At 39.6% G+C, this 21,923-nt stretch overlaps 1 long non-coding RNA gene across 2 annotated transcripts in view; it reads left to right on the top strand.

The window, feature by feature from the left end:
* LOC139037524 (uncharacterized) overlaps nt 1-21,178 on the top strand; it is a 25,995-nt gene extending 4,817 nt beyond the window's left edge. The window contains exons 2-4 of one of the 2 annotated variants that reach the window (XR_011490401.1): nt 14,539-14,636; nt 19,325-19,614; nt 21,033-21,178. This is a non-coding gene — a long non-coding RNA (uncharacterized lncRNA). The remainder of the gene's footprint in view (nt 1-14,538; nt 14,637-19,324; nt 19,615-21,032) is intronic. The other variant, XR_011490402.1, reaches the window with a different exon arrangement.
* Nucleotides 21,179-21,923: the final 745 nt, after the last annotated feature.

Raw genomic sequence — 21,923 nt, forward strand, 5'->3', positions numbered from 1 at the left:
TTGACCTTCATTGCAACGTGCAAATTCTTAGTTGCAGCAAGTGGGATCTAATTCCCTGACAAGGAAACCTGCATTGGGAGCATGGGAGTCTTAGCCACTGGACCACTAGGGAAATCCCCCTTGTGTAAATGGTTGTTGAGTATCTGTTTTATATATAGTAGTGTGTATTAATCCCATACTCCTCATTTATCCTCCCTCCACTTTACCCTTTGGTAGCCACAAGGTTGTTTTCTATGCTACAAGTCTGTTTCTGTTTTGTTAATAGATTCATTTGTACTATTTTTTAGAACCCACATGTAAGTGATATCATATAATATTAGTCTTTCTCTTTCTGACTTACTTCACTTAGCATGATAATTTCTAGGTCCATCATGTTGCAAATGCAATATTTCATTCTTTTTTTTTTTTTTTGGCTGAGTCATATCCCATTGCATATAAATACCACACCTTGTTTATCCATTTATCTGTTGATGGATAATTTGCTTCCATGTCTTGGCTATTGTACATAGTGCTGCTGTGAACTTTGGGGTACATGTATCTTTTTGAATTAGAGCTTTCATCTTTTATGGATATATGTCCAGGAGTGGGATTGTTGGATCAAATGGTAGCTTTATTTAAAATTTTTTTTTTAAGGAACCTCCACATTGTTATCCATTGTGGCCATAAAAATTTGCATTCCCACCAACAGTGTAGGAGGATTCCCTTTTCTCTACACTCTCTCCAACATTTATTATTTGTAGACTTATTGATGATAGCCATTCTGACTGGTGTGAGGTTATACTTCATTGTAGTTTTGATTTGCAATTCTCTAATAATTAGCAACATTGAGCATTTTTTCATGTGCCTGTAAGGTCATCTGTATTCTCTGGAGAAATACCTATTGAGGTCTTCTGCCCATTTTTTTATTGTGTGTGTGTGTGTGTGTGTGTGTGTGTTTTTAATATTGAGTTGTATGAGCTGTTTTTATATTTTGGAAATTAACCACTTGTTGGTCGTATTATTTGCAAATATTTTCTCTCATTCTGTAGGTTGTCTTTTTTTTTTTTTTTTTTGATGGTTTCCTTTGCTTTTAAGTTTGATTAGGTTCCATTTATTAGTTTTTGTTTTTGTTTATTTGCCTTGGGAGACTGATCTAAGAAACTATTGCTGTGATCTATGTCAGAGAATGTTTTGCCTGTGTTCTCCCCTAGGAGTTTTATGGTCTTATATTTAGGTCTTTAAACTATTTTGAGTTTATTTTTGCCTATGATATGAGGGAATGTTCTAATTTCAGCAATTCATTTTTTAAGACTACAGCTGACCCTTGAACAACATGAATTTGAACCTTATCATAATAATAACCATTCTCTGCTCTGCTGGCCTCATCGGTGTGTCTGGTGCTGCATCATGTTCTCCTACTTACTGCTGATATCTTTATTCCCACAATGCTCTCCAGTCTGAGTCAATGCATCAGGCCTCTCTTCCCAGGCTCCAAGTTTCTTCCAACCATAACCTTCACAGGGCTTATGAAAGTGAAAGTTGCTAAGTCGTGTCCAACTCTTTGTGACCCCATGGACTATAGTCCGCCAGGCTCCTCTGTCCATTGGAATTTTCCAGGTCAGAATACTGGAATGGGTAGCTGTTCCCTTCTTCAGGGGATCTTCCCAACCAGGGATCAAACCCAGGTCTCCTGCATTGCAGGTGGATTCTTTACCATCTGTGTCACCAGGGAAGCCCCACAAGGCTTATGGGCCTCACTTTTCTGGAGTTATGATATTTCAGCTGATTTCCTTGTCTCTGAGGCGGTGTTTGTGCAAGACCCTGTGTTTGCCCTCGGGCCCATTGGATTTAGGATTTCCCTCAGTGATTGCTAAACTTCTGTTGAGCCATCACGCTGAAAGCAAGGCCTCCCTCTGAGACTTCAGTCTCCCTGATTACACCAAAAAAGCTTAACAATCATGCCTTTTTCCTGTCTTCTCACAACTTACCTGGAATGCAAGAGTAGTAGAAAAGCAAATTAAAGGAGAAAACCATATGATTAGCTCAAAAGAAGTAGAAAAAAAGATTTGATACAATTCATGTCTATTGGCAACATCTATATAGAAAAACCAGTTGAAATGAGTTATTCAAATAGGAGAATTTATCAAAACCGGTAAATAGAAAATCAATGTACAAAAATCTTTCAGTTTTGGAAGTATAATTGACATGTAACATTATATTAGTTTCAGGTGTACAACATGATGATTCGATATTTGTATGTATTGCAATATGATCACCACAATAGGTCTAGTTAGCATCCCTCAGCATATATAATTACAGAATTTTCTTCTTGTGATGAGAACTTTTAAGATTTGCTCCCTTAACATCTTTTCAAATATGCATTATAGTATTATTAACTATAGTCACCATGCTATACATTATATTCCCATGACTTATTTCTTTTATAACTGGAAGCCTGTACCTTTTGACTCCCTTCAAATCTTTTGTGTTTTTATATACAGTAACAACCAGTTAAATAATGCAGTCAAATAGAAAGATACATTTATACATAAAAAAGGACCTAAAAGCAAATCTAACAAAAGATGAATAAAATCTTTAAAAGAAAATATTAACATTTTATTGAAAGACATTAAAGACAAATTGTGAAATAGGCTCATAGATTGAAAGACTAAATACAACAAAGATGTCAATTATTCCCACTCCTACAATTGATCTACAAATTCAACATAGTTTTATTCAAAATTAAGTTTCTGTGGAACTTGATAAATTTATATTAAATTTATGTAAAAGAGTAAATGGGTCAAGAATAGCCAAAACATATCTATAAAAGAACAGGTAAGAGAATTTAGTTCACCAGCTGAAAAATTCTTATAAAGCTTTAATATATAGTTTGAAGATAGCATATTAATAATATAGTGTAGTATAATATAGATAGCATAGTAATAATTCAGGGATAAATAATATAATAATGAGACAGAATAGAGGGTACAGAATTAAGTCCTGTCAGTATAGAGAAATATAAGATCAGTGAGGAAAAGGAAAGATTTTCAGTAAAAATAGTGCTGGGATAATTGGTTATCAATATGAGAAAACATGAGATTGAGCCTACCTTGTATTTTATACTAAAATTAGTTCAGTGTATCTTATAGACTTAAAAGTGGAAGGTTAAACTAAGAAGATTTTGAACAGAAGTTATTTAGGGAAGTATAGGAAGTGATTTCTTAAAAAAAGATGCAAAAAGCACAAACCATCAAGAAAACATATTTCGAAAGTAGACTACCTCATTAACTCTAGAAACTGTTCATCAGAAGTCATCATGAAGGGCTTCCATGGTAGCTCAGTGGTGAAGAGTCTGCCTGCCAATGCAGGCGATGGGGTTTTGGTTCCTGATCTTCGAAGATCCCACATGCCGGGAAGTAGCTAAGCCCATGCCCCACAGCTGCTGAGCCTTGTGTCCTAAAGCCTGGGAGCTGAAACTACAAAGCCACGTGCTGCAACTACTGAAGTCCGCATGCCCTAGAGCCCACAACAAGTCTAGAGGCTACTGAAGTGAGAAGCCCGTGCACCACAACTAGATAGGAGCCCCTGCTCACTGCAACTAGAGTAAGCCTGCACAGCAACGAAGACCCAGTACAGCGGAAAATAAACAATAAAATAAAATTATTTTAGAAAAGTCATCATGAAGAGTGAAAAAGCAAATCATAAACTGAGAGGAGAGATTTCCAACACATACAATAAAGGACTAGTATAAAATACATACTTTAATATAAAATATATAAAGAACTCCTAAGAATTAAAAAGAGGGGAGACTATAAGATAAAAAAGTGACAACTAAGACTTTGCCAGAAAAGGATGCATTAGTGTTGTATCAGAGTCTAATCTGACATGCAGATACCATGTCAAGTGTTTACAGCAGAGGGAATTTAACATAGGGCACTAGTTATACAGGTGATGGAGGAGCTGGAAGGCAGAGGGAATAGTGAGGACAATGTGGGAAGCTATTCCCATTCCCTCAGCTGGAAGGAGGCAAAGGAAGGAGAAAGTGTTCTAGGGCCCCAAAAGGTTATATTACCCAATGGAAGCTGAAATTGCAGTGAGCATGTCCGGGAAAAGCCCAAGCCACAGTCGCAGCAGGCAAAGCCCAGGGTAGAGAAGGGAGGGGAGAACCCCTTGGCTTCACCCTTCTGCCTTCAAGTGTCCTCCCCTCAGTGTTTCCTATTAACCAAACTCAGCCAGAAGCCAGTTGACATGGGAGCCCATGGAGTGAGCCCCTTTGCAGTGCACTGCAGGAAAACATGAGGAATGGATCTGAGGGCAGACAGGCATAAACTAACACAAATGACCCAGGATGAAGTGAAAAATGTTCAACCTTATGATATTAATGACATGCAATTAAAATCTACAGTAAGATACCATTTTAGAAGTTCTCACTCCCAGCCAAACAACTACAACTGGTGGATGTTTTAGAGAACAACAGCTATTTAAAGTCTGTGGAAATTGTCCTAAGGACATACAGCAAATACAATATTTATTCAAAAAGATCTACTAAATTTCAGCAAAAATAGCAAATGTCTACAGCACTTGAATGATGACCTGCTTTTACTCCCATTAACCCAATGTCAATATAACAGATTTACCTCTCCAGGTAGCTGTGGCCAAGAAGATAAGGTTCCCTATTCCGCAGTTCCCAGTAAAGGGCTATGGTGTCTTCCTAGGAGGGACAGGTTGCCAGCATTTCTCATGCTTCCACCTCAACTCCCTCACCACAGTTTCATGTTGCAGAGGCTAAATTCTAGGAGACGTGAAGCCAGGAAGTCAAGAGTCCATTCATCCACTTGCCATCTCATGGAGTGGGAGCTCTACAAAAGCTGTGGCAGACTGAGAATACTGGACTCTCAATCATCCTCACATCAACTTGTTTGTATCCCTGGAAAGGGCCTCACATTTAACTGAATCGGATTGTGGGCAACTTATGCTCAAGGACATTGTCAATAATAATAGAGTTTGTCAGCCAGCAATTAGAGAAAGCTAACAGCTGGGTGTAATATTAAAAGAAGCAGCCAACACATCAGGGAAAGGTATAATCAAGAAGTGCCCTGCTGGACGTCCCTGGTGGAAGAGTGAATAAGAATTCACCTGCCAATGCAGGAAACATGGGTTCGGTCCCTGGTTCAGGAAGATCCCACATGCCATGGAGCAACTAAGCCCATGTGCCACAATTACTGGGCCCATGCTCTGAAACAAGAGAAACCACAGCAAGGCGAAGCCTGTACACCACAACAAAGAGTAGCCCCTGCTCGCTGCAACTGGAGAAAGCCTGCACACAGCAGTGAAGACCCAGTGCAGCCAAAAATGAAAAAATAATACTTTTTTAATAAAGTACCTTGCTAATCACTGAGTGACTGTACAACCTCAGGGCAGTGCCCCATGGTGAGCAACATTAAGGCCTTCGCGATGATAGAGAAATAGAATTTGCTAAAATAGTCCAGCCAAGGGACTTCCCTGCATTCCCAATGCAGGGGACCTGAGTTCCATCCCATCAGGGAATTAGATCCCACATGCTGTAACTAAGAGTTCGAATGCCACAGCTGCAACTAAAATATCCCAAGTGCTGCAACTAACACCTGGTACAGCCAAATAAATAAATATTAAAAAAAATAAAAAGCCCAACTAATTCACTTAACAAACAAATAGCTACCACAGCAAACTCTGAGGAATAGGGGGAGGATAACTCAGTATTGAAAGTTGCTACAATTTATTACCCAAGCTGTCCGATTTTCAGAATTAAAAGACAAAAAGAAGACATGCAAAGAAACAGGAAAGTGAGTGTGATCCATACAAGGGGAAAAAACAAATAACAGAAATTGTCTGTGAGAGGGCCCAGACTGAATAACACGTCACAGCTGTAACAATAAATAAGCTCAAACAATTAAAGAAAATTGTGCTTAAAGAGGTAAAGGAAGGTGTGATGAAAATATCTCATCACATAGAGAATATGAGAGACAGAAATTATAAAAAAGAACTAAAGGGAAAGTCTGAAGTTGAAAAGTTTAAGAACTAAAATGAAAACTGCACTAAAGAGGCTCAAAAACAACAAAAACAAGAGGCTCAACAGTAGATTTCAACTGACAGGAGAGAAAGCCGTTGAATTTATAGATAGAGATGATACGATCCGAAGAATAGAGGTTTGTTTTTTTTTAATGAAGAAAAATGAGCAGATACAGGGCAAATGCCATATGAATGTGAAGACGGACATCTACAAGCTGAGGATAGAGTTCTAGAGCAAATCCTTCCATCACAGCAAAAGGAATCAGCTTTGCCAACAGCTTGATCTCATGGTGTTAGCCTGTAGAACTGTGAGACAGTAAATTTCTGTTGATTAAGTTTCCCAGTTGATAAGTTTGCAGTAGAACGAATACAGGCACCTACCTGTCATCTGCTGCTAATCTCTCCAAAATGAGTCTGAAGAATGTTTTAGCATAAACTTTGATTCAGCAATATGAGTGAGCTTTCAATTAAGAAAAGTGTAAAACCTGTTCAGGTTGGTCTTTTTCTTTTTAATTTGTCTGTGCTGAGTCTTAGTCTTTAGTTGAGCCATGTGGGACCTACTTCTCTGACCAGGGATTGAACCCGGGCCCCCTGCATTGCAAGCATGGAGTCCAAAACCACCAGATCACCAGGGAAGCCTCTCAGGTTGGTCTTTGAAGTCATGTTCCCATAAGCAAAAATGCTGACCTACAGTGGGTTCATGCACAGAACATACAGAACAGAGTTGCTTGCATCTTCTTTCACCTATGAGACTACTTGGAAAATAGGTAAAGTGATACTTTTCTGTAGAAAAACACTTCAGAAGAAGCTACTCTTGTGGCAAAATTGCTGAAGGAGTAGACTGGGGGAAAAGGTCATTGTATTTCCCAAATGTATTTCTTTCTGTCAACCCTAGAGGTATTGAAGAGAGCAGACTGTAAATTATAGGAAAACATCACTGTGTCAGGAGGCAATCTATGGGAAAGTCCTGCAGGCATGACTGTTCCTCACACGCAAGTAGACTTTCACTTGCTTCTGCTGAAAGTTGCCAGACGCTTTTGCTCCCTCATAGTCTGGTGCCAAGAAAAATACACATGTGTTTTCAGTGTACACAGAAATCTATGTGAAGTCTCTGCTCATCTGCAGACGTGGGATCAGAGAGAGGAATTCAAACTTGTGGAATGTGTGATTGATTTTGTGAGAACCTTCTCAGGCAATAAGTTTAAAAGCATAATCCTAAGTATATACAAATATACTTTGTACATTGGATACAAATTTGACTTTTCCTTTTGTTTAAGTGTTTTATCAGAGGCTCCAAAACCGTGAGCAGGAGGGGGTCAGGTGCTCCATGTAGGTCGTGCTCAAAGATGATGCAAAGTGCAAAGACTAGAAAGAAATGTCCTGGACTTCAGACCTCTGATAAGAGATACATCACATGCTCCCCACGTTGTTATATATGAGGAAACTAATGCCTGCAGAGGGTAAATTTTGCTATTATTAGCTTATCACCCTCCACCCAAATGTCTGTAAGAAGAAGCAAAGAGAATAATCAAGAAAGGTAATAGAGGGGATTTCTTCGGTGGTCCTGTGGTCCAGTGCAGGGGCCCAGGTTCAATCCCTGGTTGGGGTACTAGATCCCACATGCTGCAACTAAAAAACCGTGACTGACACAACTAAGACCCAGCTCAATCAAGTAAATAAATTTTTTTAGAAAGTAATAGAACTTCTTAAGTTTTTTTAGAGTGAGTTAGTGGTGGTGGGCTGGGATTCCCTTCTCTGATGCATGAACCAACCACACACTCTGCTGACAAAAAGCATGGTCACTTTGTAAATCCTGGCCAAATGAGGGTTTCATGAAACCACCTCTAGAACTTGACTTTTGGGTCTGGGGACACACAAGGGGTCTAGTCACTGCCTCGGGCCTGACAATACCTAAAGGTGAGAGGTGCTTAGGAGCTGTCTGTGGACAGAAGGTCTCTGCAGGTAGTGGCTTTGCCAGCAGGGAAATCAGGTGAAATGGGTCAGAGTATAACATCTGACAAGGGCTGGATCTGCACCTTCATGGTTTCTGGCATGGCAGAGGAAAACTACCAGTAGTGTGGGATTCTGTCCTTTTAAAAAACCTGCCTATCACCCCCTCGCCTTCTCCCACCTTTCTCACCCTCCTCTCCCCCAGGTTAGATGCCACAGAATCCTGCAAGAGGGGGCAGAGGAAAAGCCAGGAAGAAATCTCCTCCTCCCTGCCTTTCTCCTCTGTAAACATCTAAGCCTAAATCAGGCCTGACCGGTAGAAAGAGGAAAGAAGCTTTTAGTCCAGTGAGACAATATCATGTTTACCTGGATCAGGCTGGAGTTTTAAATACCCAACTAAAGGGAATTAATTTGTTAGTGACCAAGAGAAACTGAAAGGCCCTGGGCTCTGCCTGAGACTTCATCTGAGTCAGAATTCAGCAGAACAGTGTAAAGGGCAGCTATGAAAGAAAACATATTATCTACTCCTGTCAGCACTCTTCCACGTCCAGCTCCTCTGAAAGCAGTTACGCTCCGATGACACTTGCCTCCTCCAGTGTCTCTGGTTGATGAGAAATGAACATCATGACTTGGAAGAGGGGCAAAGGGCAAAGACTGAAAGAAACGTCCTGGACTTCAGATTCCCTGATGAGAGATGTGTCACATGTTCCGCACATTGTTATATGGGGAAGCTAAGGCCCGGAAAGGGTAAGTGGTGCGTCTTAGATCACGCACCTTACAAAATGGCAGTAGCTCAGCTGGTAAAGAATCTGCCCGCAATGCAGGAGACCCTGGTTCGATTCCTGGGTAGGGAAGATCTGCTGGAGAAGGGACAGGCTACCCGCTCCAGTATTCTTGGTCTTCCCGGGTGACTCAGCTGGTAAAGAATCCGCCTGCAATGCGGGAGACCTGGGTTCGATCCCTCGGTTGGGAAGATCCCCTGGAGAAGGGAAGGGCTACCCACTGCAGTATTCTGGCCTGGAGAATTCCATGGACTGTATAGTTCATGGGGTCGCAAAGAGTCAGACACGACTGAGTGACTTCCACTTTCACTTTCAAGAAGGAACCAAGGTTATCTGGCTCCAAATCCCAAATGGGGAAGGGAATGATCTGGAAGGGACTTATACTGTGAGGAAGGCGGGGCTTAAGACCTTGTGAACACTATGAACCTGTGACAGAACGGTTCACAGGTGAAGTAGTTGCCAACCATACCACTTCATGAGTGGAGGAAATGGTGTGTAACTTTTATTCTTTCCGGGTCAGGATTTTGCAGGCTGAGTGACTGTTTTGTATATTTGTAATAAATATACAGGGGACTTAGGGCTTTTCAATGCTTTGAATTTTCTAGAAAACAGAGGCTGTTTTTTGATTGATTAGGCTTTTATTGATATAATGCGTATCCAAAATAAAACCATAAAAGGCTCATGCCTTCCTAAAAATACTGTTTCTGGTCCACTGATGCCTGGAGAGGCATGAGAATTGGTACAGACCATTTCAGGGAGAAAAAAAAAATAGGAAGAAAGTAAGAGGAAAGAGTTTTCACATTATTGCCCATAAAATGTATAGAGCCTGGACATGAACATACAGAAATTATTTCTTCTGGCAGATGTGTAAAGGAGCTTCTTTACTGTTTTTAGCCACAGCACTTCTGACACCAAATGAGAGGCTTTTTTTTTTCCTCCTGACATGAAATAGGTGGTGTCTTTTCCAACATCATTTCTTCGACTTGCTGACATGACCTACCGAGAATTAGCATCAGATTCCACAGATTTAAAGATTCAGTCTCCCCCCCCCAAAAAAAAAATAAAGATTCATTCCCCTCAGTGGTCCTCCACTTCAGATGTCAATCACAAGTCCTGGGCCTCGTGAATGTTTGACCAAGCCCAGCTATAAGTTGGGGGTTCCCATAGCCCCTCCTCAGGTTTGATAATTTGCTAGAATAACTCACAGAACTCAGGAAAGCGCTTTACTTTTCTCTCTTTTTTTTGGCTGCATTGAGTCTTCGTTGTGGCTTGTGGGGGTTTCTCCCGTTGCCGAGTGTAGGCTCTAGAGTACTTAGGCTCTTTCATTGAGGTGCGTTCAGCTTAGTTGCTCTGTGGCATGTGGGATCTCAGTTCTCTGACCAGGAATTAAGGTTGAAAATTCTAACTCTCTAATCATACCCTGGCTTTTCTGGTGACAAGGCCCATCCTGAAGCCATCTAGAGCCCTGCCAAGAAACGCTTCATTAGGGGGAAAAAAAAAAAAAACACCGGATGACTCAAGGAATTCCAAGCCATTTAGGAGCTCTATGTCAAGAACCAAGAATAAAGATCAAGTTTCCATATTTCCTGTTGTATCACAGGAACAGGTACAGCTTAGCTGCTCTTGCTAAAAAAAGATTCTCCACATTGAACATTTAGAGAGACATATACCCTCCCTCAGTCCTGAAAAGGATACTATTTGCCCATACCTATCAGGCTCAGGAGGTACAAGTGCTCCAATAATTTTTTAAAAAACTTTTTAATATAGTCCTCCTGCCCCAGATTATTATATGTATGTATTTATATATGTATGTATGTATTTGGCTCCATTGGGTCTTAGTTGTGGCCTGCAGGATCTGTATTGCATCATGCAAGATTTTTCTGCATTTACAATGGAGAAAAGACAATCTCTTTAACAAGTAGTGCTGGAGAAACTGGTCAATTACCTGGAAAAGAATGAAACTAGAACACTTTCTAATACCATACACAAAAATAAACTCAAAATGGATTAAAAATCTAAATGTAAGACCAGAAACTATAAAACTCCTAGAGGAAAACATGGGCTCTGACATAAATCACAGCAAGATCCTCTATGAACCACCTCCCAGAATATTGGAGATAAAAGCAAAACTAAACAAATGGGACCTAATTAAACTTAAAAGCTTTCGCACAACAAAGGAAACTATAAGCAAGGTGAAAAGACAGCTTTCAGAATGGGAGAAAATAATAGCAAATGAAGCAACTGACAGTTAATCTCCAAAGTATGCAAGCAGCTCATGCAGCTCAATACCAGAAAAATAAATGACTCAATCAAAAAATGGGCCAAAGAACTAAACAGACATTTCTCCAAAGAAGACATACAGATGACTAACAAACACATGAAAAGATCCTCAGCATCACTCATTATCAGAGAAATGCAAATCAAAACCACAATGAGGTACCATTTCACACCAGTTAGAATGGCTGCTATCAAAAAGTCTACAAACAGTAAATGCTGGAGAAGGTGTGGAGAAAAGGGAACCCTCTTACACTGTTGGTGGGAATGCAAACTAGTATAGCTACTATGGAGAACAGTGTGGAGATTCCTTAAAAAACTGGAAATAGAACTGCCATATGACCCAGCAATCCCACTGCTGGGCATACACACCGAGGAAACCAGAATTGAAAGAGACACGTGTACCCCAATATTCATTGCAGCGGTGTTTACAATAGCTAGGACATGGAAGCAACCTAGATATCCATCAGCAGACAAATGGATAGGAAAGTTGTGGTACATACACACAATGGAATATTACTTAGCTATTAAAAAAAGGCATTTGAGTTCTAATGAGGTGGATGAAACTGGAGTCTGCTATACAGGGTGGAGTAAGTCAGAGAGAAAAACACCAATACAGTATATTAATGCATATATATGGAATTTAGAAAGGTGGTAATGACGACCCTATGTACAAGACAGCAAAAGAGACACAGGTATAAAGAACAGACTTTTGAACTCTGGGAGAAGGTGAGGGCAGGATGATTTGAGAGAATAGCATTGAAACATGTTTATTACCATATGTGAAATAGATGACCAGTCCAAGTTCGATGCATGAAACAGGTGCACTGGGACAGCACAGAGGGATGGGATGGGGGTTTGGGACAGGGGACATGTACACCTGTGGCTGATTCATGTCAACGTATGGCAAAAACCACCACAATATTGTAAACTAATTAGCCTCCAATTAAAATAAATAAATTAATTTTTTAAAACTTTTTAAAATAGCCCTCCTGCCCCAGATTATTTTATGTATGTATGTATGTATTTGGCTGCATTGGGTCTTAGTTGTGGCATGCAGGATCTTTATTCCATCGTGCAGGATCTTTCACTGTGGCATGTGTGCTCTATAAGTTGTGGCTATTGGACTTAGCTGCTCTTTAGCATCGAACCCAAGGGCCCTGTATTAGAAGGTGGATTCTTAACCACCAGACCATGAGCGAAGTCCCTGCTCTAGTAATTTTTGAATGCATTTCTGGTGACATGTTTTGAAATGACTTTGATTATAATAGGAGCTTCTCTTCATAGCCAACCAACCTGTTATTTGAAAAACATGTTAAGTCTTGTGCAAAAACTCTTTTCATCATCTTATCATCTTACAGCAAATAATTGATATAAACAGTAATTCCTTAAAACCATAAATTTTGAGGTTATAATCTTTTGGAACATGAGCAGACAACATACTCAGGCACTATTCCTTTCCCTGGGCTTGCCCTTGAAACCATTCATCTATGCTGTGTAGTCAGATAAGGGAATCAACTAACTTTATATAACCTTTGCTAATTTAAGCTGAGATTTGTCCTACTGATAAACAAAGATATTCTGAAGTCCTTGGTGAGATGAAACACCACCATTCCCAGTGGCCATTGGCTTATATTTCTCTATTTTTTTTTCCCTAGGCAGTTATTTTGTCAAATTATGTATATAAGCCAATGAATTGCCCCTCCTTCCCTATGTGAAAGTGTGACTAAAAAGGGAGCTGCTGTGGTTAAAGTTTAAAAGTTGACCAGATGTAGAGACAGAAAAAATAATAGACATTAACAGAGGCAAAGGAAGACAAGAATGGGGAGTTATTTTTTAATGAGTACAGAGTTTCTCTCTGGGCTGATAAATGGATAGCGGTGATGGTTGTATAACATTGTGTAGATACATAATGCCACTAAATTGTACAGCTAAATATGGCTAGAATGGTAAATTCTATGTATATTTTATGACAATAAAAGAAATGAATAGGGCCTCAGAGAAATATGGGACACCATAAGCTCATCAACATACATGTACTGGAAATACCAGAAGGGGAAGAGAAGTAGGAAGAGTAAAAAAAAAAAAAAAAAAAAAAGCTGAAAACTTCCCAAATTTGATGAGAAACAAAGCAATCTAAGCTCAATGGACTCCAAGCAAAATGAACACAAGCAAAGAGCTCCTGACCCAGGCACATCACAGTAAAAATGCTAAAGACAAAGAGAAAACCTTGAAAGAGCAAGAGAAAAACCACAGAAGAGGAGACCCCAAAGGATTCACAATTGACTCCTCATCAGAAACAATGGGGACTGGAAGGCAGTGGGACAGCATATTCCAGTGTTGGGGAGAAACACTGTTAAGCAAGAACTAGATTCTGGCGACTGACTTCCCTGGTGGTCCAGTGGTTGAGAATTTGCCTTGCCATGTGAGGAACTTGGGTTTGGTCCCTGGTCAAGGAGTTAAGATCCCACACTGCTGCTGGTCAACTATGCCTGGTGCTGCAACTACTGAGCCCATGCTTTTACAGCTAGAGAATTCATGCACAGAAATGGAAGATCCAGAGTGATGCAACTAACCTCCCACACAGCCAAATAATTGCATCAATCAATCAATCAATATTAAATAAAAAAGAAGGTCCCGCACACCACACTAAGGGAACTTGTGGGTCACAGCAAAGATCAAAGACCTTTGCAACTAAAACCTGGCCCAGTGCTCACTTTGGCAGCACATATACTAAAACCTGGCCCAGCCAAATAAATAAATATTTAAACAAAAAACCAAAAACCAGATCCCACATGCCGCAGCTAGGAGTTTGCATGCCACAACTAAAAAGATTATGAATGCCACAACTAAGACCTGGCACAGCCAAATAACTAAAAATAAATAAATATTTTTTTTAATTGTCTTTCAAAAGTGAAGGCATAATGTAGAGGTTTTCAGGTAAACAAAAACTGGGAGAATTGCTGCTCAAAGAGCCACTTGATAAGAAGTATGGAAAGAAGTTCTTCAGGCTAAGAGCAAAAGATCTCAGAATGTGAAACGTGTATATTTTCTAGGGTGAAACAGATCACCAGCCCAGGCTGGATGCATGAGACAAGTGCTCGGGCCTGGTGCACTGGGAAGACCCAGAGGGATTGGGCGGAGAGGGAGGTGGGAGGGGGGATCGGGATGGGGAATACATGTATATCCATGGCTGATTCATGTCAGTGTATGACAAAAACCACTACAATATTGTAAAGTAATTAGCCTCCAACTAATAAAAAAAAAAAAATCTCAGAATGTAACTGAAGTCCACATGAAAAGACAAATAGCACCAGTATATGTCAAGTAATGATGAAAGACAGCATAAATGCTTATTTGTTTTCCTTTCTCCTCTTAACTAATTTTAAAAGCAATTGTGTGTGTTTGTGTGTGTGTGTATGTGTGTGTGTGTGTGTATAGTATATATATGTAAATTGTATTATTAGGCCTATAGCATATAAAAATGTAAAATATTTGACAACAGCACAGAAGATATAATCGGAGCGAAGCTGCCTTGGAGTAAGGAAATGACACCAGATGATGACTCAGTTCCACAGAAGCAAAGGAAGACAACTAGAAATGGTAAATAAGGAGGCTAGTATAGCAAACTTTATATGTACTTTCCTCTCAGTTTCTTTACAAGGCATAAAACTATATAAAGTAACAATTATAAGTGTCTTTTTAGGATTTGTAATGTATATAGATGTAATGTGTTTAACAATAATATTAGGTTGGTGCAAACATAATTGCAGTTTTGGACCATGAATTTTAAATCACTATAACTAAGCTCATTATAACACATCTTTATTAATCAAAATAGGAATCATTACAATCAACACATTTTTGCCAATGAGAAATAAGTTTGTTTATTCCCATGGCATAAAAATCCATGAATTTTCTGTATCCTGGTGGTTGTGGAAGCATTTTCCTTGCAAAAAGATGTTAATATGCTTGAAGAAGTAGTAGTTGGTTGGCAAGAAGGCAGATGAATATGGCAGATGAGGCAAAACTTCGTAGCACTATTTGTTCAACTTTTGAAGCATTGGTTGTGACATGAGGTCAAATTTGTCATGGAGAAGAATTTGGCCCTGTTGACCAATGCCAGCTGCAGGCATTGCAGTTTTCAGTATATCTCATTGATTTGCTGAGCATACTTCTCAGATGTAATGGTTTCACTGGGATTCAGAAAGCTGTAGTGGATCAGACCAGCAGCAGACCACCAAACAGTGACCATGACCTTTTTTTGGTGCAAGTTTGGCTTTGGGAAGTGCTTTGGAGTTTTTTCTCAGTCCGGTCACTTAGCTGGTCATTGCTGGTTGTCGTATAAAATTCACTTTTTGTCTCATGTCACAATCTGATTGAGAAATGGTTTGTTGTTGTTGTGTAGAATAAGAGAAGACGACACTTCAAAATGTCCATGTTTTTCATTTGTGCTCAGCCATGAGATACCTATTTATCGAGCTTTTTCACCTTTCAGTTTGGTTCAAATGCCAAACAACCCATTGAATGGTCAACTTTGAGTTCTTTGGCAACTTCTGGTGTAGTTGTAAGAGAATCAGCTTCAGTGATGGCTCTCAATTGGTCATTGTCAACTTCTGATGGCCAGCCACTATGCTCCTCCTCTTCAAGGCTCTGCACTGTACATTTGTTAGCAGTTCTTGGGCCAAATGCATTATTGAAGTTGCAAGTTGTCTCTACTGCTTTATGACCCATTTTGAACTCAAATAAGAAAATGCCTTGAATTTGCTTTTTGTCTAATATCATTTCCAAGGTTTGAAATTAATATAAAATAAACAGCAAGTAATAAATCATTAGCAAAAAAGAGAAATGCACATTAAAATGATGTATAATATAACCACATTTATTTAAGAATGTATTCCAATATCAAATGGCAAAGTTCAACAGTGCAAGAACTGCAATTACTTTTGTACCAACCTATCAGCATGATCGCTTCTTGGCCTTTTGGCTAAGATCAAGTGCAACCTATCAGCACGAAATGGAGGAAAAAGAAATAGCTATATATTTCTACATCTTATTGGAATTAAATTAGAATAAATTTAAAATATTCTAATTAGTTAAGATGTATATGTTAAGTTCTAATGCATCCACAAGGAACATAACAAAAACACACAGTGAAAAACTTAATGGAATTAAAATTTTACATAAGAAAATATTCATTTAAGGCAAAAGAAAGCAATAAAAGAGGAATAGTGTGAAAAAAGAGGTGTATGTGAACAACATACAGAAAAAACAGAAAATAAAAAAGCAAACATAAATCCAAGCATACCAATAATAATATTAAATGTGAATGGATTAAACAATCCAATCAAAAGGTAGAGATTGACAGATTAGAATTTTTTTTTAAAAAAGATTCAATTACATGGTGACCACAGGAGACACACTTCAGATTTAGAGATACAAATAATGAAAATAGATATGTGTGCAAACAGCAATCATAAGAAAGCTGGACACAACAGACTTAAAAAAATTGTTAGTAGAGTGAAAAAGGAACTTTTTTTAAAATGGGACATTTTATAAGGATTAAAAGGTTAATGGATATCCATCTAAGAACAGAGCCGCAAAATACATGAAGCGAAACTGATAAAATTGAAGGGACAAATAGAAACTCAATAGCTGATGGAGATGACAATACCCTACTTCCAATAATGGATAGAACAACTACACAGATGTTCCACAGGGTAACAGAAGAACTGAAAACAAACCCACTAGACCTCAAAATCCATAGAACACTCCGTGAAAAAGTGCACAAGAAACATCCTTTAAGATCTACCACATTTTAGGCCATAAAGCAAGCCTCAAAATGTTTGTAAGAATTACAACATGCTAAGTAAGTTTTCTGACCACAGTTGAATGAATTAAAGTCAAAAGTAGAAATTTGGAGAATCCACATATGTTCTGGATGTTAATTCCTTTTCAGATATATGCTTTGCAAGTATTTATTCCCATTCTGTGGGCTGACTTTTTAAAAATATTTATTTATTTGGCTGCGTCAGGTCTCAGCGGTAGCGCGTGCAGTCTTCATCGTGTCTTGTGGGAGCTTTTGTTGTGGTGCATTGTTGTGGTGCAAAGGTTCTCTCGTTGTAGCACGTGGGCTCTGGAGCATGACGGCTCAGTAGCTGCAGAGCTCAGGCTTAGTTACCCCGAGGCATGTGGGATCTTAGTTCCCTGACCAGGGACCGAACCAGAGTCCCTGGCATTGAAAAGCGGATTGTTAATCACTGGGCCACCAGGGAAGTCCCCAATACTAGCGTTTAGACTGATGATTTTTTTTTTTAATTTAGTTTTATTTTATATTGGGGTTTAGTTTCACAATGTTAGTTTCAGGTGTCCAGCAAAGTGATTCAGTTATCTATGTATATGTATATCCATACATACATCCATTCTTTTTCAGATTCTTTTCCCATATAGATTATTGTAGAATATTGAGTAGAGTTTCTGTGCTATGCAGTAGTTCCTTGTTGATTATTTTATATATGGTAGTGTGTACACATTAATCACAAATCTTTTTTTAAAATTTTATTTTTATTTTTTTAACACCAAAAACATTTGTCTTGGGTATGAATGGATGTGTAGGTATGGCTGAGTTCCTTTGCTATTCACCTGAAACTATTGTTCTCTGGCTATACCCCAATCCCAAACTCTCAATTTAATCCCCCACCTTTCCCTTTTGGTAACCATAAGTTTGTTTGTGAAGTCTGTGATAGACTAGTTCTTTTTTCTTTTTTTTTAATTTTAAAAAGTTTATTTATAGTAAAAATAATTATTTCTGTATTTTTGGCTGTGCTGGGTCTTCATTGCTGTGTGTGGACTTCTCATTGTGACGGCTGTTCTTGTTGTGGAGCGCAAGCCCTGGGTACAAGGGCATCAGTAGTCACAGCTTGTGAGCTCAGTAGCTGTGGAGCTTTGTTGCTCCGTGGCATGTGGAACCTTCCTGGACCAGGGATTGAATCCATGTTCCCCCGCATTAGGCAGGCAGATTCTTATTCACTGCACCACCAGGGAAATCCCTTTGAGCAGCTCCAAAAAAGTTCTTTTAAAATGTCTGTCTTGTATATCTGCCATTAGGCCTTTTTAAGGGACAGTTCTGTTGATTTATATTTTCCTCTTTAATGGGCTGTAAGTATAAGCTTATACTGATAAGTATACTTATGTCTTATTTCTTTATATGCCTTGTGGGCTTTTGTTGGTGGTGCTGAAAACTAGACATTTGAATCTAATAATGCGGTGACTTTGGGAATCAATTATCTTTATATGTTTATTTTGACTGTGGTAGACTCTCTGTGGAGGCTCTGGCTGAGGGGTAAACTTAATGTCCTTTCACGTCTTTATTTGAGCCTTTCCCTCAGCATACCTCATCACTTTCTAATTTTCTCTGTACATATAGAGGTTGTTAAATGTCTTAGTCTTTAATGTGTGGCTTTTAGACGGTAACAGAGAAAGATGAAGGAGTGTTGGGAAAAGGAGTGCTGGCTTTTTATATCTCAGGGCTTCCCTTGTGACTCAGTAAAAAAAATCTGCCTGCAATGCGGAAGACTGGGTTTGATTCCTGGGTCGGGAAGATGCCCTGGAGAAGGGAATGGCTACCCACTCACTCTACTATTCTTGCCTGGAGAATTCCATGGACAGAGGAGCCTGGTGGGTTACAGTCTATGGAGTCGCAAAGAGTCGGACAAGACTGAGTGATTAGCACTTTCGCTTATACTTCAGAAGGCACTTCAGCTGGTTGGGGAGAGGCTTGCAACAATGGAGGGAGGTACCACAATGGCTTCCCACCATCTTTATCTGCACTCCTGTGATGAGAAGCAGCAATCAGTGATCAGAGCACAGATCCCGAATACGGCAGGGACAGGGTTCCTTTTTGCCCAGCACAGGACCCTGTCTATTGCCCAAATCAACAGATCTCCAGGGTTCCAAAGTAATTACATCAGACAGGTTCTGCCAGTGTAATTTTTCTCTAGGTGGGGAGACAGATTCTTGGTTCTTCCTACTCCTACTCCACTCTTCCCAGAGTCCTTTGGACTTTTGTAGAAAGTAACTTACAGATGATGAAACTGAGTTTCAGAGGTATTAACTACCCAAGCTGGTATTACATAACTCCTAACAGGTCTAGCTGGGAATAGGAGCCTACTAATTCTGGTTCCACAGCATGTATGCTTGATTCTAAGTTGTGTCTTAAGGTGAAGGAAGTTCTGAAGAGTCTCCTCTCTTTATTCTACCAGGTGCAGCTCAATGTCCTCCTTCCTTTTCAGGTCCATCAGCCCAAGGTGGAGAAGGATGGGGGCTGCCAGACGGGTTTCTCTCCCGTGGCTCTCAAGGAAGTACTGTTGTTCAGTTGCTCAGCTGTGTCTGACTCATTGCGACTTCATGGACTGCAGGACGCCAGGCTTCCCTGTCCTTCACTATCTCCTGGAGTTTGCTCAGATTCGTGTCCATCGAGTCAATGATGCCATCCAACCATCTCATCCTGTCGTCCCCTTCTCCTGCCCTCAGTCTTTCCCAACATCAGGACTTTTTCCTATGAGTCAGCTCTTCGTACCAGGTGGCCAAAGTATTGAAGCTTCAGCTTCAGTCCTTCCAATGAATATTCAGGATTAGTTTCTTTTAGGATTGACTGATTTGATCTCCTTTCTGTCTGTCCAAGAGACTCTCAAGAGTCTTCTCCAGCACCATAATTCAAAAGCATCAATTCTTCAGCACTCAGTCTTCTTTATGGTCAAACTCTCCCATCAGTACATGACTACTGGAAAATCCATTGCTTTGACTAGATGGATCTTTGTTGGCAAAGTGATGGTACTGGGGGGCAATGCAAAAAGTCCTGTGAAATATTAAAAATATCAAAAGCAAAAGTTTTAAAATATAAAAATAAACTTTTCCAGGAGGTTAGAAAGGCTGTAATAGCAAATTGTTTTCTGTGGTTAAAAAAAAAAAAAAACATGCTTAAAGTAGGACTTAAAGGAAATACATGTAGCCAATGCAATATATATTCTATATTTCTATTTCCTTAGTCATATCTATTGCCTTGTATAAACCAGTATTTATTATTAATTACCTGCTTATTATGCGCTGAGCGCTGTTAACCCCTTGACATTCATTCCTTTATTATCCTCTTATAAGTAAGACACGGGCTTCACTGGTAGCTCAGCTGGTAAAAGGATCCACCTGCAATGCAGGACACCCTGGTTCAATTCCTGGGTGGGGAAGATGCCCTGGAGAAGGGATAGGCTACCTATTCCAATGTTCTTGGGCTTCACTAGTGACTCAGACAGTAAAGAATCTGCCTGCAATGTGGGAGACCTGGATTGGGAAGATCCCCTGGAGGAGGGTGTGGCAATCTACTCCGGTATTCTTGCCTGGAGAATTCCCCATGGACAGAGGATCCTGGCGGGCTACAGTCCATGGGGTTGCAGAGTCGGACATGACTGAGTGACTAATCGCATACAAACTGCATTTTCTTTGGGAATGAAAGGCCGCTGCTGTGGCAGCACCTAGGGTTATAGAACCTGGATATCTAGAGAGCTAAGGCACTTTCTCGTAAACTTGCTGCAACCCTTCAAAGGAAGAACAAGCATTTTAGGTCCCCTTCCCTTCTTCCCTCATTCCCTCACCCCATCTTCTGTTTAGCCTTGAAGTTTTAGCAGAAGTTTTCCCTGTGTCTTAAGACAGAGAGACACACCTTAGGTCATCCCTGGAGCCAGTATTACTATTTACACTGCTGCTTCAGATTCCAAGTAGAAACTGACTTTTGTTCAATGCAAAGAACCCAGGGAAAAAGAATTGAAGGAAACCTAAGACTTGAGGAAGTTGAAAGCTCTTTGGCTGAATATTTTTCTATGAACAAAATGGACTGAATTTGAGGAAAGTTCATCCTTGATTTGTATTCCCTTTCCAGTTGTACTTTGTGCTCAAACATCCACATTGTTTTCTTCTCCTTACAATTTCCTATGATTTTGCTTTCAGGAAATGACTCACCAACACCAGAGCAACACAAGCATGTTAAAACGTTTTCTGGATGAAAGAATCACCTTTAATGGATCCTCTAAGTGCTGTTTCAGGAGTCAACATGAGAAAGGCCATAAATAAAGAGACATCTTTTTAATTTTAAATCAACAGTACTGGTGAAGTTCTTTGTTTCCCAAAATGTGCTTTTTACACAACTGAACCACCTGAGTGCTACAAAGAATTCCATCCCAATCCACCCTCTGAAGACAGGGAGAGACACAAGGTGTCTTTATTTTTCTAGGTTTCTATGATAGCTTGATGACTAGAATGCAGTGATGGGTGTTGGGGTAACTGGTAACACCGATGTCATCCTCATCTTTCAGCATGAATTCATCTGTGATCTGTTTTTTGAACATCTAAGTTATGAACAAAGTGGGTAAAGTCTGTCTCAAAGAGTGTTTCCAGTCATTTTGTTTGTAGTAATTCCTTATCAGTTACATCTTTGTGAAACAGAGGTGAAATTGATTTGTATGGTTTTATTTCATTGAAATTTTGAATATTTAGTTTTGGAGCTAGAAGGAATTTGGAAAAGAGAACTAGTCTTCTTCCCTGGCAGGGCAAGAGAATTGGTATTACTTCTTTTGTATTGATCAATAGCCAACTTTATAATAAAGTGACTGCGTTAGTGGCCTCTGACCACATCTATTACCAGGACTTCCTATTTAAGATTACGGGTTCTCAGAAGTTGGACACGACTGAGCGACTAAGAACACACACACACAGAGGTCTTAAAAATATTTTTTACCCAAATGCCTAATGTAAACCCATTGCCAAAAAACTTCAGGACAAAAGTTGCCTCTTCAAAGCCTAGTCTTTCCATGATCTTAACCTTTGTATATTACATTATTA

Source organism: Odocoileus virginianus, chromosome 11 (assembly GCF_023699985.2).
Source record: "Odocoileus virginianus isolate 20LAN1187 ecotype Illinois chromosome 11, Ovbor_1.2, whole genome shotgun sequence".
NCBI classification, from domain to species: domain Eukaryota; kingdom Metazoa; phylum Chordata; class Mammalia; order Artiodactyla; family Cervidae; genus Odocoileus; species Odocoileus virginianus.